Source organism: Eumetopias jubatus, unplaced genomic scaffold (assembly GCF_037043125.1).
Source record: "Eumetopias jubatus isolate StellerSeaLion01/CBP00866 unplaced genomic scaffold, mEumJub1_p1.0 scaffold_1, whole genome shotgun sequence".
In the NCBI taxonomy this organism is placed as follows: Eukaryota; Metazoa; Chordata; class Mammalia; order Carnivora; family Otariidae; genus Eumetopias; species Eumetopias jubatus.
In genome coordinates this window covers 206,593,513-206,604,144 of record NW_028274807.1, presented here as the reverse complement: position 1 = coordinate 206,604,144, position 10,632 = coordinate 206,593,513, and positions in this window count along the sequence as shown.

The window sequence follows — 10,632 nt, the reverse complement described above, 5'->3', positions numbered from 1 at the left end:
AAATAAGAGGTTTGGTGAAGATGTGGTGTAGTTGGAACCCTGACCCATTACCGGTGGGAACGTAAAATGGTGCAGCCCCTGTGCAAAACATTTGGTGTTTCCTCAATAAATTAGACATAGAACTATCATATGAGGCACTGATCCCACGCTGAGGTATATACCCCAAAGAATTGAAAACAGGTGTTCAAACAAAAGCTTGTACACAAGTTCATTGTGGCACTATTCACAACTGCCAAAAGTTGGATATTTGGGAAACAATCCAAATATCCGTGATCAGATGAATGGATAAACAAAATGTGGTATATCCATAACAAGAATTTTACTGGATTATAAAAAGTAATGAAGCACTGATACATGTTACAACATGGATGAACTTTGAACTTTGAAAACTTTGAACGCTTTGAATACTTTGAATACTGAGTGAAATGTCACATGTTTTATGGCTCCATTATATGTAATGTCCAGGATAGGAAGATCCATAGTTATGGAAAGGAAAGCAGATTGGTGGTCACCAAGGCTGGAGGGTGGGAGGGGCAACTGGCAGGAGTGGAGGTCTCCTTTTTGGGTGATGAAGTGCTCTGGACCTAGTTAGAGGTGGTGGTTGCGCAACACTGTGAATGTACTAAATGCATGAAATTGTACGCTTTATAATGGTTTACATGGTGAATTTTATGTTATGTGCATTTTACCTCAACAACAAAGGATTCTATTTTCTCATATATATTTTTTGTTAATCTGGGTTTTTCAGATAATAATATATTGTGAACATCTTTCCATGACATTGAATCATCTTTCCATGACATAAAATCATCATTTTGGAGTCTTTAAAATCCCTAAGTGTTAAGTTTCAAGCCACTTTTAATTTTTTTAAATGGCATTATATTAGAAAATAATTTAAAATTTTGTCTTGGGGGGCACGTGGGTGACTCAGTTGGTTGAGTGTCTGACTCTTGATTTTAGCTCAGGTCATGATCTCAGGGTCGTGGGATCAAGCCCCCTGATGGGCTCCCTGCTTAGCAGGGAGTCTGCTTGACATTCTGTCTCTCCTTCTTCCTCCACCCCTCCCCCTACTCGTGTGCTCTCTCTAAATAAATAAATAAAATCTTAAAAAAATAAAATTTTGTCTTGCTTTGCAAGAATTCTCTTCATGCACATTGATGGCTTGAGCTATCACTATCAATTATAAATTGAGTTATTCTCAATCAAATAACTTTTTAAAAAAATAATAGACTTTATTGTTAGTACATTTTATTTTTATTTTTTAAAAAATTTACTTATTTATTTTAGAGAGATAGAGTGAGAGAGTGGGGGAGGGGCAGAGGGAAAGAGAAACTCAAGCAGACTCTGCACTGAGTGCAGAGCCCAACATGGGGCTCGATCTCACCACCCAAAGATCAGACCTGAGTGAAACCAAGAGTCAGATGCTTAACTGTGCCACCCTTATTTATTTATTTATTTTTTAAAGTAGGCTCCACGCTGGGCCATGCAGTCCAGTGCAGGGCTTGAACTCAAGACCCTGAGATCAAGACCTGAGCTGAGATCAAGAGTTGGATGCCTAACTGACTGAGCCACCCAGGTGCCCCTGTGTAGTTTTAATTTTACAGAATAATTGAGCACAATAATATAATTCTGTATAGTTCCATATAACCCCCCAACCCCAACACCCAATACAGAATTTGCCCTCAAATAACTTTTGATATTGAAATTTTATTTATATAGTAATAGATACACATACAGTTGAGTAAGATGTGGGTGTAGTTAAACACCTTTCATAGAACACAAATGACCTGGCAACACCAAACACACTGATGTTTTTGGCCCTATTAACAGCAGTACACCACTGAGAAGGGAGAAGGTAATACTTCAGCTCCCCAGGTAAACACTGATTTCATCCTCTCACCAGTTTTGTGGATTGGAGTGATTAACTCACTTGCTCAAGGTCACTCGGTAAATGATGGAGTGGGGGTGAATTTGATCAGCTTGGCTTAGAGGTGCATCTTAACCTACAAAGGAAGTGATTTTCAAGGTGTGTCTCAGCCCTTGATGCCTCAGATCACTTGGGAACCACTCCAGCCTCACTACATGAGATTCTTTGACAGTGACTAAATTTTTAAATGGAATATTTTTGGCAGGGAATATATTCACTCATGTAAAAAAAATTGCACAGTGAAAAATAATGGTCCTCTGTCCTTCATTTCCCTGGTTTCTTCATCTTTAGGTAAATACCTTTACTTTTCGCATATCCTTTCATACTACATTTAAGCAAATAATATATGTGCTTAGTTACCCTTTGCCTCATCTTAAATTTATATATAATTTACAAAAGTGAAATTTGTGCTATTTGGTATACAGGTTTAAGTTTTGGCAAATGCCTGAGTTGTGTAGCCACCACTACCCACGGTCGCTCTTGGGAGTCAAAAATCTCCTTTGACTCACACCACCGGTGACCACTAATCTACATCCCCCACCTCCAGAGTCTGGCTTCTTTCGCTTAACACAATGCATCTGAGATGCATCCATGTTGCTGTATCAGTATTTTGCTTCTTTTTCTTGCTAAGCAATATTCTATCATAGGGATAAGCCAGTTGAAAAACATATGGATTGTTTCTAATTTGGGGCAATTATGAAAAAAACTACTATGAATATATGTGTGCAAGTGTTCATTGCTCCTGGAGTGGGATGGTTGGGCCATCTTATACGCGTACACTTGACATTAAACGAAATGATCATGCTCTTTCCAGAGTGTCCGGCATTTTAAACTACAATCAGTAATGCATGAGGGGTCTAATTGTGCCACATACTCACTGGCACTTGGTATTGTCAATTCTTCCCCCAGCCATCCTTACAAGTGTGTGATATTTCACTGTGGTTTTAGTTTGTATTTTTTAAATGATTAATGATGTTGGACATTTTTTTTTCACGTGCCTATTTGCCATCCATTTACCTTCTTTGGTGAAGTGCCTGCTTGAATCTTTTGCCTGTTAATTTTCCTTGTGTTGTCTGCCTTCTTGTTTTTGGATTTTGAGATTCTTTATGTATTCTGCATATAAGTCCTTTGTCAGATGTGTGATTTGCAAGTCTTTTTTTGTAGGGTGTGGCTGACCTTCTCATTATCTAAATTTCTTCCACAGAGCAAACATTTTTTAAATAAAGTACTAGGTAGCAATAGTTTCATTTTATGGATTATGCTTATGGTGTTGTATATAAGAACTATTTTGTCTGACTCAAGATTAACAAAGATTCTCTTCTATTTTTCCTTCTAAAAGTTTTAGATTTTACATAATTTAGTTCTATGATCCATATTAAGTTAAATTTTGTGTAAAGTGTGAGGTATGAGTTCACTTTTTTCTTTTCTTTTTTTTTTTGCATGTCCAGTTGTTCTAGTACCGTTTATTGAAGGTTATCCTTTGTGCATTGACTTGCCTTGCGTGTTTTTTAAAAAGTCAATTGACCACATTTGGGTGGGTCTACTTCTGGACTCTATTCTCTTCCACTGATTTTGTCTAATCTTTAGCCCATACCACACTGTCATGGTTATTGTTGTTTTATAGTATGTCTTGAAAGGGATAATGTGAATCCTTCCATTACATTTACCTTTTTAAAAAGTTTTTGGCTGTTCTAAGTCTTTTGCATTTTCATGTAAATTTTATAATCAGCTTATCTATTCCTACAAAAAGTCCTGCTGGGACTGGGATTGTGATTTCTTCAAATCTATAAATCAATTTGAAGAGAATTAATATCTTAATAATATTGAGTCTTCTAGTCCATGAATATAGTTTATCTCTCCATTAATTTGGGTCTTCTTGGGTTTCTTTCATCAGTGTTTTAGAGTTTGCATCTCAGAGATCTGGAACATACTTTGTTAGATTTATACCTTGAGTATTTCACTTTCTCTGGTGTATAATATTTAAAAAATGGTATATGAAAATATTTTTTCCAATTGTTTTCCAGTTTTACTGCTACCATAAGCAGATTTGGCATACTTTTTCTGTAAAGGATCATATGGTAAATATTTTAGGCTTTGCACATCCCATTCAGGATCTCTCCCTTCTCTTGCTTCTTCTCCTTTTACAGTCCTTTTAAAATATAAAAACACTTCTTGGGGTGCCTGGGTGGCTCAGTCGTTAAGCATCTGCTTTCAGCTCAGGTCATGATCCCGGAGTCCTGGGATTGAGCCCTGCATTGGGCTCCCTGCTCAGCAGGGAGTCTGCTTCTCCCTCTCCCTCTGCTGCTCCCCTTGCTTGTACTCTCTTTCTCTCTATCACTCTCTCTGTGTCAAATAAATAAAAACTTAAAAAAGTTTTAAAATATAAAAACTCTTCTTATCTTATAGACCATGAAAAAATAGGCCACAGGCCAGATTGGGTCCATGGACCACGGTTTGCTGACCCTTGGAATACAGAAATAGAACTTCTATGTTCTATATTCTACGTAGAATATATTCTGTATAGATTTTTGTATATTGATCATGAAACCTGAACCCTACTGGATAACTCCCATTGGAATACAAATAATGCTGTTATTTCATCAATCTTAAAATGTCCCTTCCCTTGATCCACTTTCCCACCAGCTGATGCACCATTTCTTTCCTCCACACCCTTCAAAGTGTGATCTATCCTTGTAGTGTTAGTATCTCTTCTCCCACTACAAACAGGTTTTGGCTAAGGACCGTGATAGTGAGTGAATGATAGATGGGGAGGAAAGGCATGAAGCTCAGGGGTCCCAGGACTCTGCTGCACCTGTGTGTGTAACACTAGCCTGCTGTCACTAACTACGGTGGGTTTCCTTCCTCTCCTGAGTGCGTCGGACGCGCCCTCTGCTGGACGGTTTGGGGACAACAGACTCTAAGGCATCTAGTCTCCATTAGTTCAATATGCGTGTGGGTGACTGTGTGTGTGTCTGCTTTAAGTGTATGTGTGACTGTGTATGCGTTCAGCTACTGTGTGTACACATGTGTGAGTGTGTGCATGCGAATGTATGCATGTAATTGGGTGTATGCATGTGAATATGTGTGCATATGTGTTTGTGTGTGCATGTGTGTAATTGTGTGTGCACGTGTGGGTGCTTAGGCGTTTGTATGTGACTCTGTGTGCGTGTGTAAGGGTATGACTGTGTGTCTTAAAGTCACTAAACCTTGTAACTGTCAGGGACCTAGATGGCTAAGTAAGTGTGAGGTTTTTTTTTTTTTTAAGATTTATTTATTTGAGAGAGAGAGAGAGAAAACTGTGCGGTATGTGGGGCGGGGAGGGGAGGCAGAGCCCAAGGTGGGCTGGATCCCAGGACCTTGAGACCATGACCTGAGCTGAAACCAAGAGTCAGAAGCTCAACGGACTGCGCCAGGCAGGTGCCCCTAAGCGTGAGTGTAAGAAGGAGCCCTTGCAAAGGTATGGGCAGGGCCAAGGGAAATTTCTCATCAGGGTTAGTTCAGTGTCCTGGGGGTAGCAAGAGCTGAGAGCTGCCATCAGCCCCAGGTCCATGGGCCCAGAAGTAGCTAGCTATTTCTGGAATCCAGAGGGCTTCGCTGTCATGGAAAGCGCTGTCATGCAAAGTCTCTGCTTTGGCAGATAATGGATGTCATTTTTCTAATATCCTCTGATTGCCTGCAGGTGCGTGCCAGTGCATGCCACTGACCCAGCACCATTTCCTTATTTGACCCAGAGAGGCTGCAGGTAGGTGACCAAAGACTCCTATTGTACCGCAGGCTCTTGACCAGGGTGTGTGTCTGCTCCACATGCCTCCCCAGATGGGGGTTCACTCAGCTCCTCTGCGCCAGGATGGCTCTCTTGCCTGCTGGTTAGGCAGACATCAGGATGGGGGGCGAAATCCTGCCTCTTTCCTTGCAAGCTCTACTGATTTTATTGTGATGTTTTTGGGGTCCCCCTTCCATTGGCTGTTGTATGAGAAATGCCCTTTTACGCTCCACAGGGATGATCTCTGTTGAAAGCAACCCACTCAGCCTGAGTGGTGGGGGTGGTCTGACTACTTTTCAGAGCTGGCACCATCCAAAAACTCCTGTCCAGGGGAAGGTGAAGCCAACGATCGTGGGGCCTCAGGACTTTCCTAAAGTTTCCCTTCAGCCTTATTTTTCCAAAGCCAGCTTCTTTGCTCTCCTGGTACTTCTGTCAAGAAGCTGGCAGCTCCAACTTATGTATCTGACCCTTGCCATGCTTCAGGGGCTGGTTGGGTTTCCCGATCTTTATTGTGGTAACTGAAATGTAGCAACTATTTCCAGTTTGAGTATTGGGCCAAATTTCACCACCATGGATCTCCAGCAGGACTTGTTCTGAGTGAAATTGCCTCACTGTCTTTGTTTATCTCAGCATGTCTGAGGAAGGAAGGAAGAATGACACAGTTTTTAGACCATTGATTACCCCACTCTGTGCTGGGTCTTTATGGTCCTGGTATGGTTTTAGGGGTGGGGAGTGATGTTTATTTGCTGTACACTCCATGTTATTCAGGTTTCTGCTCAGAGGTCACCTCTGCAGGGCAGCCCTTCCTGATTGCCCCTTGGTCACTTGCTAGCATGTCTCCCTGTGTTAATTTCCTTCATTACCACCACCATCTGTCTCGCTCTTATTTCCTGTTGGCTTCTCCCATCAGACCTGAGCACCACCGTCCAGAGACCTCATTTGTCTTGTTCATCCCAGGTCCCGGGTCCTAGCACCGTGCCTGGTACAGAGTGGGTGCTCAAGTGCAGTTTGTTGTTGAAGAATGAACCACCTGGGAGGTGTAAGTCCCCCTCTCCATTTTACTGAAGAGAGCATGAAGCTCAGAGAGGGCAAGTGACTTGACTAAGGTCACACAGCCAATGAGGAGCAGGGCTGGGATCTGAACTCTGTTGTGCTGAATCCCGAAGTGTTCCTTCCCAACGGCCAAGGAAAGGAAAAGAGGGAGTCCAGCCACCAGGCAGCCTGCATGCTTGCTCTACAGAGACCCCAGTCTGACTCCTGGGAGGTGTGTCTTCATGGTGACACAAAAGAAAAACTGCTCATCTGTTTTGTGCACCATCTACCTGCCACCCCCTCCCCCACCCTGTGCCAAATCCTTTTAGTATTTTCGTGATAAAAGTGATAGCAGCTCAGTGAGGGAGAGAGCAAGAATCGGAGACAAGTAGCAGGTTAGAAGGATAAACACTCCAATTCTACTTTCTCCAATTCCACTTGGATGTGTGGATGCTTCTGGAATTTTTTCAAAGCATATGCAAACGTGTGCACACACAGACCCATACGCACATTCATAGGTTTTATATATAGATGGGACCATTACTCATATGTCAATTTTTTTGTTGAGCTATAACTGACATGTAACATTGTATTAGTTTCAGATGTACACATGATTTAATATTTGTGTATATTGCAACACGATCACCAGAATAAGTCTAGTTAACATCCATCATCACACATAGTTTTTTTTCCCAATGTGATGACAACATTTTAAAAAAGATTTATTTATTATTTTAGAGATATTTATTTATTTATTTATTTATTTATTTGAGAGAGAGAATGAGAATGCTGGGAGGTGCAGAGGGAGAGGGACAAGCAACCCTGAGCGTGGAGCCTGACACAGGGTTGGAAATCTCATGACCCCAAGATCATGACCTGAGCCCAGATTATGAGTCATTTGCCCACCTACGGTGCCTATTATTTATTTATTTCAGGAAGAGAGCGAGCAGGGGAAGGGCAGAGGGAAAGGGTAAGGGAGAGAAGCAGACTCCCTGCGAAGTCCAGAGCCCGGTCCCAGACCCATGAGATCATGAACTGAGCCAAAAGAGTCCGATGCTCAACCAACCAAACCCCCAAGGCACCCCTAGAGATGAAACTTTTAAGATTTACTCTCAGCAAGTTTCAAATACACAATCCAGTGTTATTAACTATAGTCATGAATCTATACATTGCATCCCTAGGACTGACTTATTTCATAACTGGAAGTTTGTACCTTTTCACCCCCTTCACTCATTTCACCCACTCCCTACACCCTGCCTCTGGCAACCATCAACGTGTCCTCTGTTTCTATGAGTTCATTTATTTTTTAAAGATTCCATATAACTGAGATTATATGGTATTGGTCTTTCTCTGTCTGGCTTATTTCACTGGGCATAATGGCCTCAAGGTCCATCCGTCCATCCATGTTGTCACAAATGGAAAAATCCCCTTCACATATCACTTCGAAAGGTACTTTCCCCTCCTCTCTCTGACCTGTCTGATAGAATGCTTGCATTGCTCTGTGATGTTTTATCAAGCCCACTTTATAGATATGAAGACTGAGGCTAGGAAGGCTGACAGTCTGTGCCCAAAGCTGGTGACTCACAGAGTGACTGCCACCTCTGGTCTGACAGACACTCACCCACTGCCTGGCTCTGGGTGGGAGTGGAAGAATCAGCCTCTGCCTCTCTGTGTGGTCGTCCTCCCTCCAGCACTGGCTAGGGGACATTCCATAAGCCAAATTGTGTGATTTGGCAACTGAGACATTCTTTGTTGGGTGAGAAACACTGGGGATGCTCCAGCCTCCTCTGGCTCAGAGCAGAAAGACACCACCTGAGACTTCCTGCCTCAGGAATCAGGGGGAGTTCTGGTCTGATAGACTCTGCCTTTGTGATGCTGCAGAGACCTGCTGGGGTTTTAGTCCTTGGCATCACTGGTGAAAGGTCAACACCTACTTAGGGCTTCCATATGGGGCCAGATTTTGCTTGCCTACCTTGGCCTTGGTCAGTTGTGTGATCTTGCCTGTTGGTGCTCTTAGCCCCAGTGTCAAAAGAACAAGAACCCACTTGCTTTTTTGTGCAGCATGGGTATCTCCCATGCCACGCTTGCCCTTGGTGACTTTCCTCCTTCTTTCAGATCTCTTTTCACCCTGATGCCTGGCCTAAGGTAGGGCCCCTAATCACTGATATGTTCTTGATCATTTATTTGATCACTGCCCTTCTCCCCACAAGATGTGAGCCCTTTGACAGCAGGGACTGGGTCTGCTGTGCTCATTGCTGCATCCCCAGTGCCTAAAATACACCGAACACACAAGAGATGTTCAGTAAACTAACAGTTGTGTGGACAGCCCCTGGAGATTTAGATTTTTCTGCTTATTTTATAAGTGGAAAAAAAAAAGAAAGAAAAACCAACCCTGGGAATCAGAGAAGTGAAGTCTTTCCCCTCCCCACGTTCCCTGCAGAACCTGGTCTCAGAGGTCTTAAAGCAACATTTCTGAAAACTTGAAGGCTTGTACACAGTTTTCCTGAGGTTCTACTTAGATGCAGTTTGGAGTCCATATTTCTGAGTAGCGGTGCAAGATTCTCAATTTCCTGCCAGCTCTTAGGTGATACCTGTGGTGGAGGTCTGAGGGCCACACTGAGTAGCCAATCCTTAGGGCTCATGGCTGCAAACCTTTCTTTCATCCCCAGATATTCAATGAGCATTGACTATGTGCAAGGCTTTTTTTGTCACCTTGCTGTCATATTTACCTAATCAGCTGTGGGGCTGGAGCAAGTTGATTCCCCTATCTGAATCTCTGGTTCCTCTTCTGTAAAAACGAGTGCATGAATGTGATACTGCAGGGTTGTTGGATAATTATATAACAACAGTAGCAATAACAGCGACTGGCATTTATTAAGCCCTTCCTCTGTCCTATGTGTTTTATGTGCATTGTCTTTTAAAATTATTCCTGCTACCTTCAGAGGTGGTGCTAATGAAATGCCCATGTGTAGATGCAAGGAACTCGGTCTGGTGGTTCAGGGCACCGAGGGTGAAGTGGGGATGCCTGGTGCATGGGCTGGCTTCACCAGCTGTAGGACTTTGGGCAAGTCACTCAAAGAGCTTTCAGCTTCAGCTTTGTCGTCTGTAAAATGAGTGGGGGAAAGTGGTGAATATAACTACGGGGCTTAAAACAAGATCGTGGCTCATGTGGGTAAGTGCCATTCCTGCTGTAGCTGCCTGCCCATTCTTGGCACACAGCAGGTCCCCAGGGAGCTGAGACCCTGTGGGCACTGGGGGCTCTTTCTCTTGTGTGTCCAGGATCCTGTCTGGATTAGTGTACTCTGGCCATGCTCCCTGACCAATATGTGGATGGACCTGCCAGCAGGGGAAGTCTGCCTCCATGGAGAGGGAGGAAAAGCAGGGCAGGTGAGGGCTTTAGGAACTCACCTGAACCCCCTGGCCCATGGGATTGGGGGAGGGGGAAGTTTGGGGTCTCACCAACACCCTACCAGTGTCAGGAGGACTCTTTCCCCATCCCCTGCTCAGTAGCTTTGCCAGGAGCCCATTCCCTCATGTCTTCTCACCTAAGACCACCCCATAGGCAATTTTGGACAGGACCAAGGATGGGGCCCAGAGAGGAGCACTAGATCCGTTGGTTGATGCATCCTGGATGTGAGAGGATAATCTACCTGGCAATATGAGTGTCTCAAGGGTTCTCCCTTTGGGTCACCACATTGCCTGGGATTCCACCATAGAGGTGTCCTTGGATTCACAGGGCATTGTCCCTTATGAACAGTGTGGAGCAGCATGGCAGTGGGGAAAGGCTTGGGCTTGAGAATATGACAGACCTGGTTTCTTTCCAGCTCTGCAAGTTGGGCTAGAGGCTTGCCCTCTCTGAGCCTCAGATTTCTCTTCCGTGAAGTAGGTATCTTCCCTCCTGTGGATTTCA